We start from the raw sequence: 17,999 nt of genomic DNA, 5'->3' as shown, positions 1-17,999 counted from the left end.
TTTGTGTTACTCTGTAATTTAACCTTCAGTGAGGTTTAGCCCTCATTTTGGGGTCCAGAACTTTTGGTGGTATCGTTGCATTGCCCTCCTCCACTTCCCGTCTCTGAGAATGCTATACTCGGTGACCAAAATATTTGTTTTTAATTTAAAAAATATTTCAGTTCCACAGTAAAACTTGACTCAGAACAGATTCAACAGGCAGCAGTTACATATGGCAGGAGATAGAATGCTGGGCTTCTGTCTAACTGTGTGGCTTCAGGCAAATCACTCAACCTCCCTGGGCCGCGGCTTCTTCATTTGTCAAATGAGGGTACTATGACCTAGGCTGAGGGCCTCAGACAGTTGCTGCAAGAATCCAGTTACGTAATAGTTGTAGAAATGCTCTGGAAAGTTTGAGGCATTCTGCGGTCAGGCTGCCTAATTATTATTCACCTCCCAATCCCTGGGAATTCACTGAAACCGAGCTTCCGATCCCTGAATTTTAAGATGGTAACCAAGCAAAGAAATCATTTCCTTTACACCAATGTGATTAGAATTGATTTTTGGACCCTGCTGCAAGGCAAGTCATTTTGCTACCTCGCCTCAATTAGAACGAAGAGAAGAAACGCAAGTGTTTCCGTAAATGCTGGCAGGAAGTTCCGCTCTCCAGCCTGCGGAGGTGGAGTTTCTTCTGGGAGACTGCTGCTGGCGCAGGCAGCCAAGCCCGGCGTGGCCTCGGACAGATGAATCGAAAGTCAAAACACACACGGCTATAGGGAATAAGACGTGAGTCATGCTTTGCTGGGGCTGAGAGGCAGACATGAATGAAAGCGAACACTTCTTTTCAGGCCCAGGCTGACGCCGCCTCAGCCCAAGGCCAGGTTCACGGTTTAATCATCAGCATCTCCGCACAGCCCAGCACGAAGGGGCACAGTGGAAGCAATTTTCCCATTATGCCTTCATAGAGGCGCGGCCGTTCATTACATTCATCCCCGGGCTCTGTCCTAATGAGACTCAGGAACGAGGCTGAAAGGTCATGACACTTCGGTGCCTTTTCCTGATGGGAGAACTGCATGACGCTGATGAGGCAGACAAGGCAGCAGCTGCGTTTCAGAGGAACCAGGGACGGTGCTTCACCCACAAACCCCGAAATGACTGCTGCCCCGAAGGCTCCCGGCCACCTCGGTGGCTGAGGCAATTAGAGTGTTCTGAGTGAACGAGAGGCTTCAGAGTCCCTTCTGGGCTTTTATTTCCTGACCTCAACTCTGAAATCTCTAAATTGCCTGTGTTTGTCTCGCTAGTATCCATCAACCGAAGTAGGACTGGGGGGTCTTTTGACAGCAGCAGTCGAAAGGCAAGTAGATAAAATCCTGCTTTTCTCCTACCACGGTGAAGTCCTCCCTTCTGAACTATGCTTCATGACTCTTCATCTTAACCAAAAGTCGAGAATCATTCATCTGTTAAAAGGAGGGAGAGGCAGTGAATGGGCAAGTTCTGGCGCCAGACCGCCTGGGTTTGAACCCTGCTTCTGCCGCTTACCAGCTGTGGAGGCCTGATCAGGCTAATCATAATATTAGGCACCTCACAGGGTTTTGTGCAAATTCAACCAGAACCATAAGCATTTAATAAACATAGTACTATTCGCAGTAGTAGTACTATTATTATTAGCAAACATTTACTGTATATTTTCTTGCTGCCGAGCACTGCATCAGGTATCGAGGATAGAACATGAATAAGATTCAGGAGCTGCCCACATGGAGTTTAGTGGGGAAAATGGCTTTTGGGGAAACATCTATACATAGCTAAATGTAATGGGCTGGGGTAAGTGTACACACAAGAAGCAGTGGGTGGAGAGAGACCACAGTTAGCTCTGTACAGCAGGGCTGGAGAAGATTTCAGATAGCAGGAAGTGTGAAGTTGTCTAAGATGGTTTGAAGCTGCCAGGAGAATCGAAGCCTTTGCTTCGCCTCAGCCTCCCAAGCAGGCTGGATCTTTACGCAGAGCTTTCCTCAATCGTCTGAAGAGCAGGCTGGTCCCGTACTCTGCGCGTGACCCACAGGGCATGTGGCCATTCTGGGGCCTCGTCTCTGGGTCCAGGGTCTCTCTCCCCACACCTGTGCTACTCCAGCAGACACTGCATGTTCCAGGGACTAGCTTTGTCTCCCAAACCCAAAGATAATAAACCCAGTACAAGAATGAGTCTATTTGAAGAGTAAGAAAGGGATTGCCAGAAGCCAAGATTTCCTCCACTTATCAGAATATCCTCCTCTTTGGGCCTTGGAACTGTGATCTCGCAGTTTTTATCGAGTAGCCACAATAGAACACTGAGAAAACCACTTTTCAGGTATTCTTGGACGAGAAAAGGTAAAGTACGTACCATACACCAATATGGATGGCTCAGAATTTGATGGATACAATTATTGGTCGCAAATGACATCTACTCTGGAATTCACAGAAGACAGCACAAGTTTTGCTTTGTTTTTCTTCGCAAATTCGATCAAATCCAATCCAATAAGTATTTATTGAATTCCTACTATATGCCAAATGCTAGGGATACTGCTGTAACTGTGATAAAGGGGACAGAAAGCCATAGAAACATACACAAAAAGATAAAGTAGGAAAATGAAGGGTATGGGGTAGTGAGAATAGCTAATGTTTATTAAGTTTACTATGTGCCACACACTTGACTGTATCTTTACAACTAACCTATAAGGTAGGGAATATTATATGTTGAACACTCTGAAATTGTCATTTTTCGGTAAAAAATTGTTGAATATAGACAATATTATGTGATTCAAACTAATGTCATCACTATTTTGTTGATGAGGACAATGAGGCTCAGAGGGTGTCATGAAGAGACACAAGTGACCTGTGATCATTCTACCTGGGCTATATATCTGGCTTTACAACTTACTGTTTCCTATCCTTACAAGGACGCCGGGAGGATTAAGTGGAAAACTGTAATAAATGCAAAGTGTCTGGCATATTATGAGATCTTAATGCTTTTTTCTTCTATAACAACCAGCCCCTGCTTAAGGGAGAAAAAGATAAGAAATAGACTGACTCCATTTCCTAGGCAATCAGGGGACTGGGACTGGGGACTGGGCTTCCTGGTACCCTGGGCTGAACACCACATCTGACCCTGCTTGCCCCAGGTCCCAGAATCTGGAAATACAGAAGCATGAGCAGGTAGCATTTCAGCACAAGGCTAGATTGGAGCCAAGAAAAATCATCCTACATCAACCATGAACACCAGGCAACTGGACGAGAGGAAGAGTTTGCGTTAGAAGTTAAAGGAGCAGACTCTGAAAGAGGGGATTCAGTGGTGAGTAGAACCTGGAGAAATCAGTGAGTTCAAGGTCAGGAAACTGGAGAGGGAGGCCTTTTGTTGAGTTTCTGGAGACTTGGGATGAGCCAGCAGGTCTGCTTAAAGTGAATGCCGAGAAGTTGACAAAAACTACTGGAATGGAGCATGAAAAGAACGTAGAGAGTAAAAGAGTTAAAATGTCAAGAGCATCCCATTGGTGGCGTCACTGATGGTGATTTCCCAGAAGCCATGGAAATGGAAAAGCTCTCCAAAGATTCTCAAAAAACTTCCCCTACGACTATCTTCTGTTTGCTCCCCTGGGGCTAGCTGTAGGTGAGAGCTGGTACCGGGCAATTATGCCAGACAGTGCTAAGAACTCTCAACCCCCTATCAGAACTGAGATTACAGTTTCCACCCTCACAGTCTCACTATTTTATCCCACCCAAAAATGTGATTATTTAAGCGAAATAAATTTGCTTGAGAATTTGGTGACCATCTTTTAAATTAAAGTGGAATTCCCACTGAACAAATTTAAATCTAATTGGGGATTGCTGGAACCCAGTTTTGTGTAACTGGATCTTACATAGCCTACATAGTGAATGTGTTCTCCCACATCCTCCCACTTCACCCCATGAATCTTTGATAGAAGCAATTCCCTCCTTCAAGAGCCACCATTACTCAGGGGTGCCAAACCCAGCTAGACGGATCAGATTTTCCTCATGCTGTGCTTGTCATCATTTCTCTTGGGATTACTTGTCACCATCAACACACACCAAGGCCACAGAGCATATTTTTTTAAGTTAAAAAAAAATGAAGTAGTACTTGTTTGGGCACCTTATACTTTCCTTGGCCTGACACAGGCCTGTCCCTCCATGGCTGCATTGCAAACCTCAGACCTTAGCTTCCCATGAGCACCAATCACTTTGAAACTTGAGTTACTTGAAGCCCTGCTCCCTGATTAAACTAATCTGTGATAATGACAGAAAGTGTCATTTGAGTAACCTTCCACTCATGCATTCATTCAGTCGTTTGCTCATTCATCAAATGTTTATTGAACTGATTGAATTATTCAGGAAGGAATGAGCTGTGTTCCCTGCCCTCTTATAGCTCACAGTCTAGTGGGTGGGAGAGAGGGTGGGTGCATGAAGGTGGATGACAAAGGCACATGCATAAATCATTGTCAGAAAGAAACAGAATAAAAATACATTCTCAAGAGAGTCACAAGGAAAGGGCCAAGAGGAGTAGGAGTTATTAATTCTCCCAAAATTCAAGAAAGGTTTCACGTATATGTTGGCATTTGAACAGGGCTTTGAAGAAAGACAGAAATATGAGCAAGATACAGAATGGGGAGAAAACAGGTCTGTAGGAAAAAATAGATTTGGTTTGTCACCATGAAAACTAACATTTATTAAATGTTTTCCTGTTCCAACCACAGGACGTTTTTAAAAATAAGTTATAATATTTAATCCTTATAATAAACTCATGAGATAGGTATCCTTATTCTCACTTTACAGAGAAGAAACAAAAAGGGGAATAAATCCAGCAGTGCTCCCAAGCTCAGGAATTTACTAAGGGGAGGAGCTGCCTGCCTCCTAACCCTGCCCCTGAACTGCCTGGCATGCTCTGCAAGTCTAGCATCTCGACAGAGACCTCCCACCCTTGGAATGCCAGGTGAAAGGGCTTGGGCTTCATTATTGTCGCACTTTTTTTTTTTTAATAAAGTGAATGGTGTTTTTTTAAATTAATTAATTAATTTTTTTTAAATTTTATTTTTGGCTGCACTGGGTCTTTGTTCCTGCACCCGGGCTTTTCTCTATTTGGGGCGAGCGGGGACTACTCTTTGCTGTGGTGCATGGGCTTCTCATTGCAGTGGCTTCTCTTGTTGTGAAGCACCCCCTTCAGGCACGCAGGCTTCAGTAGTTGTGCACATGGGCTGAGTAGTTGTGGCTCGCGGGCTTTAGAGTGGAGGCTCAGTAGTTCTGGCGCACGGGCTTAGTTGCTCTGCAACATGTGGGATCTTCCCAGACTAGGGCTCGAACCCGTGTTCCCTGCATTGGCAGGTGGATTCTTAACCACTTCGCCACCAGGGAAGCCCTATTGTCACACTTTCTAAGGAGAGAAAGGAAATAAATGACAACACAGGAAAACAACTTGGGCAGCTGTGTAGAGAATTAATTTGCATTCTAATGAGAATGTTTACCGCCTCCAGCTTTTAACTAAGGGAAGTTCAGGCTCTGGGGTAGCCTAAGAGCTGAGAGACCTCCAGATGGAGCTAGGGCGGGGGCAAAGTCAGCAGAAAGAGACTCTCCACACATCCAGTGAAGGTAGCTCTCCACCGGAGAGGAACCCACCCCACCCTTCTCATTCTATAAGGAGAGAGAAAATCTCTGTTGTTTTGACCAGAGTCACAGAGGTGGAATGTGGCAGAACAGAGATCCAAACATGGGTCTTCTCTCTCCAAGTCCTGTGTTCTTTCCATTGCATGACTCGCATTTAAGCTTCCCTCTAGTGGGAGCTGAGCTTCCAACCTCTGCCAGGTGCCTCCAGGCCAAGAGACACCACCAGCCCAGGTGATGTTGCTGTTCCAGCACAGGGGAGACGGTCAACTGCCCCTCTTGCCCCCCTGGGCTACTTCAGGGTGCACTCCTCCACTGCCTGGGTGCCTCCCACTCTCACCCACTCATGTGTTTTCTTCAAAGGTTAGACCAAAGCAAATAATCTAGAAGTACCCAGAGAAGAGTTAAAGCAAATCGGGTTGGGATGGCAGATGAACCATACAGAAGATCAAGTTCCTTCTGTACTGTAGGCACAGGACTCTTAAGAATGAGAAATGAATCTCAAGACCACTGTGGGACTTACCCTTCTGCAATTTTACGATTGGACACATGGAGCTATTGGCCTTACACCTAACTGGTCCAAATTAGGTTTCACATCTAATTGCGTGAACGCCTTGCTGATTTATTATTTGTGCATTTTTAATGGGAAAAAGCCAGTCTGATTTCAGCTCTGTGCTCCTCTGCATACCAATCTCTCATTCATTAGCTGGGGTGTCTTAGGAGGAGAGAGTGCTTGCAGACAGAAGGGCCGCTTTTCATCAAGTCATTTAACATTTTGCAAATTTGACTGAAGTAACCCCACTAGAATGCCCCTCTGTTTGCTGGGATGGCAGCTACATGGACTAAGACAGGAAGACCAGAGCTGTGCAGAGGGAGCTGGGGCACTGGCTCAGGCTGTGCTGTAAAGCAGGGGGAAGCGGGCTGCACAGCAGGAGGTGAGCAGCAAGCAGGCAAAGCTTCATCTGTATTTACAGCCGCTCCCCATTGCCGTCATTACCGCCTGAGCTCCACCTCCTGTCAGCATTATGGCGAGTTGTATAATTATTTCATTTTGTATTACAGTGTAATAGAAATAAAGTGCACAATCAATGTAATGTGCTTGAATCATCACGAAATCATTCCTCCCTTCCATGGAAAAATTGTCTTCTGTGAAACCAGTCCCTGGTGCTGAAAATATTGGGGGCCGCTGCTATAAAGGTGGCCAGGAAGAGCAAACACAGGCATGGTTGGTCAGCTGTTTGACTAAGGAATTTCCATCTGCTGGATGAGGTAGGGGTTAGTCAGTGATATTCCAACTCAGGAATGTGTCAGAGCTGGTGGTGATCCTAGTATCTAGAGGGAGAGCAACAGGATCAACTTACACAGAGGAGGGCTCTGCTCATGTCCAGGTGAAGTATGAGAGACCAACCAAGCAGGTGGAGTATGAATTCTTGACCATCGCCTACTGAGAATCCTTCAGTGGCTAGCCACTACTCTCAAATTAATATCCTAATTCCTAACACTGCTCACCAGTTCCTGTGGAGCCTACCCCTGCTTGTCTCCCAAGATCCATCTCTTTCCACTCCAGTCTTACCTTTCTGTTCCTCAATCATTCAGGGCTTTCTGACACCCCAGGACCTTTGCACATGCCATTTCCTAAATATGGAGCATATCTCCTAAGCCCTCCTAATTAACTTCCATTCAGTATGTAGCCTTCCCTTTACTCATCATTTCCTATCAGAAGCCATCCCTGACACCCCAGGTTAAAATAGGTTGTTGTTTCACAGACTCTCAAAGAATCCAGTTTCCTATTGTATTGGCTATATTTTCTGTATTATTGATGCTCTGACATTTTTGGTCCTAGACAGACTGCCCCTTTCAGGGATAGCTAGCTCCTAGAGAGAGTAAATGACTCCCCTTGGAAGTGTGCCTTTGATATAGAAACCGACCAATCCAGAGCCTACACCCTACTGTCTCCCTCATCAAACTTTCACATATCAAATCAGTATTCCCCTGCACTTGGGTAATTTAATAATCACCCTATAACCAGGTACTGGGCAATTTGGGAGCTACCATCCAAAGCCCACCAAAATTATTCAAATTGTTCAACCCTAAACTTGCTCAGAATATCTACCTTGCCTCTCCCCATTCCTTCCAATCAAAACCCCAATAAATTCTCTGGGCCATGCTCTGCCCTTTCCCCTTCTCTGCCTCCTGACTGACCCTAATCCTTCCCCATGTGGCCCTTCCTCGTATGTGGTGTCTCTGGTTTTAGGGATCTGTGAGTATAAACTTCTTATACTTATGAAAAGATTTTTTCTGTTTTTTTTTAATATTTATATGAGATGATGGATGTAAATGAAACTTATTGTGATAATAATTTTGTGGTAGATGTAAGTCAAATCGTCATGCTGTACGCCTTACACCTATACACTGCTATATGTCAGAAATACCTCAATAAAACTGGGGGAGAAAAAAACCTTCTTTCAAGACAATCTTTTCCAAGTCTGCTGTCTTACCATACCTGATGAAAACATATCCTGGGTACACTTGAACACACTTACTGTCATAGGACTTTTCTTGGTCACTCCTGTGATTCCTCCACTAGATTGTAAGCTTCCCAAGAGAAGGTTCTATATCTGTCTGTGCTTCCTTTTGTTTCCCAGTGCCTAGCTTTCGAGAGATGCTCTAAGAAAAAGAACCAATATCCCAGTCCCAGGAAAAGAACTTGCAAAACTACACAGGAAGAATGAAGCAGAAAGCTATGCAGAGCTCCTCCAAGACAGAGAGGCTTCCAGGTGAGTGGCAGTAGGACCAGCCTCAAAGCCCATCAACTGGTGAGATAAGCCTAATTCCAATTAGGTTTGGCTCACTGGTCTGTAGGTTAAAGGCATCAGTGACTTGTTGAGAGGGTCTGGGGGCTTGGAGAGGCATAGTCAAACTGACAGTTGAATCAACATTTTAGTGTGCTGTACCCCGAGTGAGCCTCCATAGCCACTAACCTCACCTGAGGGTCTCTACCACTGGGGCAACATGAGGATGGTAAAATTATGCATGAATGAGGGGGCAGGACATGGCAGCTCCACCTTGCCAAGGAGAAAGTCATAAGTAGTCAGGAACTTCCTTTATGTGTGTATGTATGTGTGTTTATTTTTTTATTATTTATTTAATTATTATTGCAATATAATTGAGATATAACATTGTATAAGTTTAAGGTATACAAAGTGTTGATTTGATACATTTATCTATGGCAACATGATTACAACCATAACATGAACAAACACCTCTGTCACATCACGTAATTATCATTTCTTTTCTGTGGTGAGAACATTTAAGGTCGGGTCTCTTAGCAACTTTCAAGTATGTAATACAGCACTGCTGATTATAATAGGAGCTTACTTTTAATATTTGTCTGAAAGAAGGCAACTGTGTTCTCAGCAAGCCCTTAGGACATTGCAGAGTGTTTTGGGAAATATGGCCATTCCGTTGATGCCCAAGGGCATTTAGGAACACAGTCTGAGTGACGGTTGACATAACTGTAACTATAAAATAACAGTGCTGATAGCCAACTCCCAGGGCTTAATCACAGGATGCAAGAGTGTCACTGTTGCTTCTTGCGTTCTCTTTAAAATACGTCACAGAGGCTAAACATACATCCTGTGCATTTCTTTGGAAGCCCCTGCTCTGCTCTCTGACACAGCATGTCCAATTAGAAGCCCAACATCCAGCACCTCTGACCCCATCTATGGGACGCAGGCTCCCAAGCTCCGGATTCTATTTCCAGCCTCAGAGATGATGAGCCCAGGGAGATGACGCATCCAACACCTCTCTTGTTGTCTCCTAATTGACAGCCTGAGAGCATAACATCAAATGATCCTCTCTCCAAACCCAATTAAGTAGCTTGCCTCTCCTGGAAGGCAAGTTTTTTTTTTTTTTTTTAATTCCCTTTTATCCCCGTTCTCCATTCCCATTCCCCAACGCCTGCCACCTTCTCATTGGCAAGCATACTAATATGTTTAATGTTTATCTTTTTTGTTTGTTTGTATTCTTACAAAATGGGCTTTATTGTTTTATATGCGTGTATTTTTATTTTATGTGCATGTTATTGTGTTAGATGCCTCCTTGCATATCTTGCACTGTTTTTTTCTCTCATCACTCTACCTCTATGGTTTAGTTGCTACGCATGCATCTAATCCGTGCAGTATAAATGCCCCCCCCCACCTGGCCACTGACTCAGTGATGGGTCCTCTGATTGCTTTCAACTCTCCATCATTGCAAACAATGCTGCAGAAGACATCCCTGTGCATAGCCCTTTATATCTGTGCATATCCTTATTTTTCTGATGGCCAGATTGCTTTCCAGAGGCTAAGAACTCCTCTATTTCACATTCCCATCCTAGCCAAGCCTTTGGCATCTTCCAGCTTCCCACTTTTTGCCAAACTAATATGTGTAAAATGTTATCTCATTAAGTTAATTTGCATTTATCTGATTACTAATGAATTTGAACAACCTTCCATATGTTTGATGGCCTTTTGGATTTCCTCTTCTGGTTAAATTTTCTATTTATATCTTTTACCTCTTTTTCTTTTGTGGTTGCTGCCTTGTAGAGTATGGATATTAATCCCTTGTCAGTGTTAAACATTGCAACTATCTTATCCCCTTCTGCCAACTATAAACTTCGTCTATAGTGTTCTTTGCTGAACATAAATCCTTAATTTGGATGTCATTGAATTTAACATTTTTTATCCTAAGGTAGTCATTCAAGGTTTTATTTTAAAAGATTTCATTTACTCCTGTGTCACAAAGTTGGCTTGCATTTTTTTTTTTTTTTACTCTTAAGTTTATCGTTTTCCCACTTATGTTTAGGTCTTTAATCCCTTTAAGGTTCACCTTTAGTTGTGGTATTAGTAAAAATCCAGTTTTATTTTTCTCCGTATAATGAGCCACTTTTCCCAATCTCACCTACTAAACCATCTGTCAATTCCCCTTTGGTTTATGGTGCCACATTTATTGTAGTATATGAAGTTCTATACATTCATGGGACTCTTTCTCAGCTTTTCATTGTATTTCACTGCTCTCTATATATCTATTCTTGAATATATGCCATACATTTTAATTGTAACAGCACTGTAGGATATTCTGATTTCTGGAAAGGCTAGTATGCACTCAATGTTTTAAAGGTTAACTTGGGTATTCTTGGATTTTCCTTCTCCAAGATAAATTTTAGAGGTTTATCAAATTCTTTTTATGTCCAAATGGAAAGTTGAATGGTATTCATTAAATTTAAAGATTAATTTGTGAGGATTTAAGTCATTACATCCAAAAAAAGTCTCTTCATTTATTTATATAATTTTCAGTGTACTTAGTTTAAAAGTTTATGTCTTTTTGCAAAAGTTAATTCCTAAATACTTTATGGGTTTTGTTGCTATTATAAACGGTATTTAAATTTTCATTATATTATATTTGGTAGTAGTATAGAAGAAAACTGATTGCTATTTGGAGTTTAATTTTATATCCTTAAACTTACTGAATCCCTTTGTTAGTTCAAAAAGTTTGTATGTTGATGTGATTGCATTATCTTAGATTAGTGTATATCACCTGCAAATAACAACAATTTTATTTCTTTTCCTAAGACCTTATATCACTTTCACATGGGGAAGGACTTCCAGTGCTCTGAAAACACAAGTGCTGGTATAAGGATCTTTGTCTTTTTTCTGGTCTTAGATGTAATACATTATAGCTTCTCTATTATATATAATATCGCCATAGGCTTTTTCCAAAGTTAATCAAGTTAAGGAAATTTCATTCTCTTCTACTCTTTTTTTCAATGTCATAAGCTTGGCTCACTTATTTTTAAATCTGTCATTTCTCATATTATTGCATTATTATTATTGGAGTGCATAATCTGCTAGATATCTATCGTATAGAGTTTTCTCAAAGACACCATGGTAGCTACTTCAGTCATGCTACCCCATTCATGGCATTTGGGAGGAAAGGTCAGGTTTTAACCAAAAAATGACTTCCAACTAAGGACCCATTGATGGTTGATTGTGTTCAATGCTAAGTTGAAATTGAGGGAAATTCAAGAGGTGGGTATAAAGCCATCTCCTTTCAGTTGAAGAGCTTATAAACTCTCTATGGCGTCATGACTGGAGCACTTGACAGATTTTAGTTCACAACACAGTTGAGATATTTGGAGGTTTAGAATGCCATTTGGATTTCAGTGGAAAAGTCCACCAACAATAACATAATGGGAAGAAGAAAGGCTGCATATACTTGAATGGGGCCTTAAGAGTATGGAAAGATTCTAACAGGGAAAGGGAAAGAATAGAGGCTGAAGAGCTCAGCCAATGATTAGTGTTTGGTATAAGGAAGGCATCTGACTAGAGCAGAAAATAGTTGACAAATACTAAATAAGTTTGAATAGCCTTGGTGAGGCCAGAAAGTGAAGTCTTGAAAGTCAGCAGAGCAACTTAGTATTAAAATGGCGAAAACTAAAGGTGTTTGACTGGAGATTAACATAATAGAAGGAGTGTTTTAAAAATCATAATTTTCTAATTCTATTAGAAATATATATACGCAACCTTTTTAGCACAGATCCACTCAATAGGTATTAGTGAAGTCAGGCACTGATAGGGTAGAAGATCTAGCGTCTAAGATTCAGCTAGGGCTTCCCTGGTGGCGCAGTGGTTGAGAGTCTGCCTGCCAATGCAGGGGACACAGGTTTGAGCCCTGGTCAGGGAAGATCCCACATACCGTGGAGCAACTAGGCCCATGAGCCACAACTACTGAGCCTGTGCGTCTGGAGCCTGTGCCCCGCAACAAGAGAGGCTGCGACAGTGAGAGGCCTGTGCATCGCGATGAAGAGGGGCCCCCACTTGCCGCAACTAGAGAAAGCCCTCGCACGGAAACGAAGACCCAACACAGCCAAAAATTAATTAATTAATTAATTAATTAATTAAAAAAAAAAAGATTCAGCTAAAGTGTTCTGTTTAGAACATAGACCAGACCCTCCCAAGAGCTATTTAGGTTTATTACTTCTATTCACTTGCTTGCTTGTTTGCTTGCTTGTTGGTTGTTTTGTTCCAAGTTTTAATTTAGCATGTCCATGTACAATAAACCACTTAGATCTTACTCGAGGGTTTTTTTTTTTTTTTTTTTTTGCGGTACGTGGGCCTCTCACTGTTGTGGCCTCTCCCATTGCAGAGCACAGGCTCCGGACGCGCAGGCTCAGTGGCCATGGCTCACGGGCCCAGCTGCTCCGCGGCATGTGGGATCTTCCCGGACCGGGGCACGAACCCGTGTCCCCTGCATCGGCAGGCGGACTCTCAACCACTGCGCCACCAGGGAAGCCCTCGAGGGTTTTTGATTTAGCCATGCTTTACACACCATAGAACTTTCCGTTCTTGCTGACCAGACAATAGGCTTACTCATTAACTACATTTTTGACTAAACTCTGGCTAAATTTTTCTAAACAGAGCAGCTTATTTATTTGACTGGTAGATTAGATGGCTGGAGTTATGGGTAGAATTGTGTCCCTAAAAATTCATATGTTGAAGTCCTAACTTTCCATCCCTCAGAATGAGAACTTATTTGGAAATAGGGTTATTGCAGATATAATTAGTTAAGATGAGGTCATACTGGAACAGAGTCCACCCATAATCCATTATGATGAGTGTGCTTTAAAAGGGGGGAATTTGGAGAAAGACATGCACAGGAAAGAGGCTAAATGAACATGAGGGCAGAGATGAGGGTGATGTATTTATCAGCCAAGGAACACGAAAGACTGTCATGAAACCACAGGAAACCAGGAGGGAAGCATGGAAGAAACTTCTCCTTCATAGTCCTCAGAAGGAACCAACCTTGCTGACACCTTGACCTTGGACTTCTAGCCTTCAGAAGAGTGAGACAAATTTCTGTTGTTTATGCCACTCAGTTTTCAGTACTTTGTTACAGCAGCCCCAGCAAACTAATACAGTTGGTTCACAACTTTGCAGTACCTTGGCTCTGTCGGAAGGGCAAGAGTGAATCAGAGCAGTAAAGCAGCAACACAAGGAAGGAGGAGTGACAGTCTGGCTCCTTTGCTGGTCCTTGTAGAATTAGCTCAGGTTAGGAGATTCATGTTAGAATTTTAGCTGAGAAGTTCAAAGTGTCTGCATATGACAATGTTTCATGGAGGACATATTTCTTCTCAACTCCTGGAGATAATAGAAGCTTGTTCAGGAGAAAAACAAGGTATCTCCCAAGAAGTAGGGTGCATACAAGTGTCCTATTGTCTGTTCAGCCAGTCTTAATACTCCATAGCTGAAGGACAAGACACTGGGCTGGAAGAGGTTGCTGGTGAAAATGTTGGCCACCCAGGAATCAAACATCCTTAGCATGTGAGAGAATTCCCAAATAGCTAGGAGGCAGGCTTGGAAGGAGCCACACCAGTAAAACAAGGGGGATGAGACATTTTCAACTTTTCCCATGGCATCTGGGTTTGGGGCATTTGACTGAATTTAGCCAAGAAGCACTGAGCACTTTGAATCTTGGTGACAGTTTCAATGAAGCAGGAACAGTTAAAGGTTTTCAAGGATGTGGAGTGCAAGTCAGTGGCATGGTGACAAGCATCGTATTTGGGAAGAGACAGTGATGGCTACCCACACGAACTAGTATGGTGAGGTGACTTCGCCTTGACCTTATCTTCCAATATCCCCTGGTTTTGCCAGTTTGCCAAACTTATCGCTACAATTCCCCTTGTTTAAAGGAGCTGCCTTCCATTAATTGCTGTGTAAGTTAACCAGCATTGGTATGTGTTGCTGGAAACCAAGAACACGGACTGGTGTAGTCACTTATCTATTCTATCCATGTGGGCCCCCAACACTGGTAACCTTGAGTTTCTTCAGACTCTGGGCCCTCAGACAGCTGTACCCCTCTGCTGTGCTTTCTCAGCACCTCGTGCATGCCTCTACTGCCCCACCCATGACCCTCCATCTGCTTTTCTGCCTGCCCAGCATGACTGTGAGCTCTTTAAGAAACAAGAAATAGGTAATATTTGGTTTTGGAGCTTCAGACCCAATCTTAGTAGCACATGATAAATGTTTTTTTGTTTTTGTTTTTTTTGATCATGCTTATTCATGGAGTTGTCTCCTATCTCCCCTAAACCTCTTCCTCACTTTGGAGGACTTCAGAATAATATGGCTCCCAAAGGAAACGGAGAAACAGCATATGAAATACAACAAGGGATCTTCAGGATTTCTCTAAGTGCTCAGATGCCACACTCTTGAGCTCTGGTCCCGTCCACCCTTAGCCTAGTTCTCCTGCCTGCGGGTGGAGGCTCCCTCTGCTACTTTATCTCCTCAAGCATTCTAAACCATGAGATAACACAAAGGGCCCTTCCACCAACTCTTTTTCACCCTCTTGGACTTCCATTTCTCCAATTTCTCTTTGGTTCCTGGAAACTCCATCTCCAGCAGGCAATATTACTTAATTAACGATATTTGCCTACAAGCTTTAAGTAAGCTTTTCTAATTGCAACAGTTTCACATCACTTTTGTTCATGTTGATAAGTTATTTAAACACCATGAATAATTCAAATTCAGGTTTTGAATTGTTAATCAGAATAATGATAGCAGCAGTTCAACACTCTAACAATTTCACTTGCAGTGACTTTGAAAAAGGCCCGGAAACCATTTCCTTCAAAAACCTGAGGCTCTGCTCTCAAAGCAAAACAAGAAATAGCTAAAATAGAAGCTTCTCTGCTCCTCAGACAGCCTTTCCCCAATAGTGACTATGTTTATGTTGACTTTAGACATAGTAATACAGTGCAGATTGATATCACTCCATGGGTACTTTTCACAACTACAAATATCTTTGCATTCTCCCTCATTTTGATTTGCAGTCTCTCTATAAGTGGCATGCCCTAAAAGACAATGGAAATGCCCCGTTCTGCTTAAGGACTGTCAAGTAGGCAGAATTTAGCAAGTGTTCCATCTGAGCACAATTAAGGATCGCTAACTATACAGAATATTCCGTGCTTCACCTATACTACTTGGCAGATGACTCACTTCCCGATCTATTACTCCAGGTTTCTGCCCCAGCTTGCATGCCCAAGTGGCACCTGATAGTCCACCTGGATGTCCCATCATCTCAACACACCCACAGTTTAACTGATTCCCCATAGCTCAGGTTTTTTCCCAAACACTCTGTCTTGGTTAATACTGGGGAGGCAACAGGGTATTATAGTGGTTAAAAGCACATCAATTGTAATTCCCAGCTGTAAATTCTACCTTGCCACTTACAGCTACATAACCTGAACAGTCTTCTTAACCTCTCTGTGCTTCAGATACTCTCATCTGTAAGATGAACGTGATTATATTTCATAGGGTTATTATGAGGATTAAATGAGTTAGCATTTCTAGGGACTTCCCTGGTGGCGCAGTGGTTAAGAGTCCGCTTGCCAATGCAGGGGACTTGGGTTCGAGCCCTGGTCCAGGAAGATCCCACATGCCATGGATTAACTAAGCCCCCGAGCCACAACTACTGAGCCCGTGAGCCACAACTACTGAAGCCCACGCGCCTAGAGCCCGCACTCCGCAACAAGAGAAGCCACCGCAATAAGAAGCCCACGCACTGCAACAAAGAGTAGCCCCAACTTTCCACAACTGGAGAAAGCCCACACGCAGCAAGGAAAACCCAATGCAGCCAAAAATAAAATAAAAATATTTTTTAAAATAAGAAAAAATATTTTAAAAAAATGAGTTAGCATTTCTAAATCACTTAGACCAGATCCTGGAACATAATAGGCATTCTAAAAGTGTTCGTTAAATAAAATGCTGTCCCCCTTCCCCCAAATGGCTCTGATAACTATCTTCTCTCCACCTTTCTTTGCCTGTTTCATGTCCTACCTCCCCCATGAATCTCTTCTTTATCACATAAGCACACAGTGGTCCCTCTCTTTCTCAGCTGCAAATAGCACACGAAATTGATGGAGTTCTATTCCTTCCCTGGTACATATCTACTATATTCATTATGTCTTCTACTCATTTGTCCTTCCTCCTGGGGTAGGCACCCTTGGGTGTTGATGGACTTTGTTTCTATTCTATTAATCATCAAAGATCAGGGCATTCATAATTCTCAGCCGTCCCAGTGCTAACTATGTAGTAGGCATTAGATAACTAGTGATTAATCTGTTTCAGTAGTTGGGGGAAAGAAAAGAGAAAAAAAAAAAGAGTATGACAGAACAATGTAAGAAGCACTGAGCCTGAGAGAACAGGTCATGCTCCCTAGCCCTCTGCACCCTCAGATCATAGCCTTCCTCACAATTTAATTACTTGTTTAATGATTATATCCTCTTCTAGAATGTAACCTCTGGAAAGGTGAAGATCATGTCTAAAATTACTTGGGAATCAATATTATAGGGAATGCATTTCCACTGTACCTATGATTCTTAACTGTAAGTATGTGGCTATCACTCTGATAATGCTTCCAGTCATGGGCTGTTATGATATATATGATGACACAGAATAGCCTGAGTGTGAGAAGATTTAGTAATTTATTATTAATCACCAAGAGTCACTTCAGTTAGAGTTGTGCAAAGAGAACTATTTACACAGGATTAATAAATTACCCACTGCCTATTGTTCAACTCCAAAGACTTTTACTAACTCAGACCTGAAATTCAGCATTAAGGAATTGACTGTTCTACCTTAACTTCATGAGTTTGTTTCTTTTCTAACACATAGGAGAAATCTATAAATTCAGTTCAGTGTTGCAACAAGAATGAAAGAAAAAACACTAAAATCATCATAATTTACCATGTCACCAAGCACTCTTTGTCTCTACAATTTACCCTGACAGGTATCTCATAGTCTGACTGGGGTAGAATAAGCTACCTTAAGCGTGATTGACATTTGATTTGTTTCCATTAATTTGTGAAACTAGAGAAATAGCAAATTTAACAACCCTAAATTACTCTGGTGACATTTTACCTGTTTTAAGCATTTTGGCAGATTGGCAGTGAATAGAATGTCCTATTTCAGTACACTCAATTTAAAACACCTCATTTGCCCTGTAAAGAAAGATAACCATTAGTGAAAAGTTTATTTTTCAGAAGTCAAAAAGCAGCTGAAGCACGTCATGGTCTGTCAGAAAGCATACCTTAATGCCCCAGATTTCCCTTGTATGCTACTAAAAAGATAATCTCTAAAAAGGCTACCAGGGTACATGAAAGACACTAAACTATGAAATAGAAGGTTAGAGACCATTCAGGAAGGAATCGTGACTCTTACAAGTGCCCTTCTTATAATGAATATCAACGAGGCAACATATTTCAGCCAGAGATTTCTCATTAATGTTCCTAATAAAGTATGATTTTCAAAAAAGTTAAAAACCTGATTCTCATATAAACACAAAAT

The sequence above is a fragment of the Lagenorhynchus albirostris genome, chromosome 6, assembly GCF_949774975.1.
Source record: "Lagenorhynchus albirostris chromosome 6, mLagAlb1.1, whole genome shotgun sequence".
Taxonomy (NCBI): domain Eukaryota; kingdom Metazoa; phylum Chordata; class Mammalia; order Artiodactyla; family Delphinidae; genus Lagenorhynchus; species Lagenorhynchus albirostris.
This window is presented reverse-complemented; position numbering follows the sequence as displayed.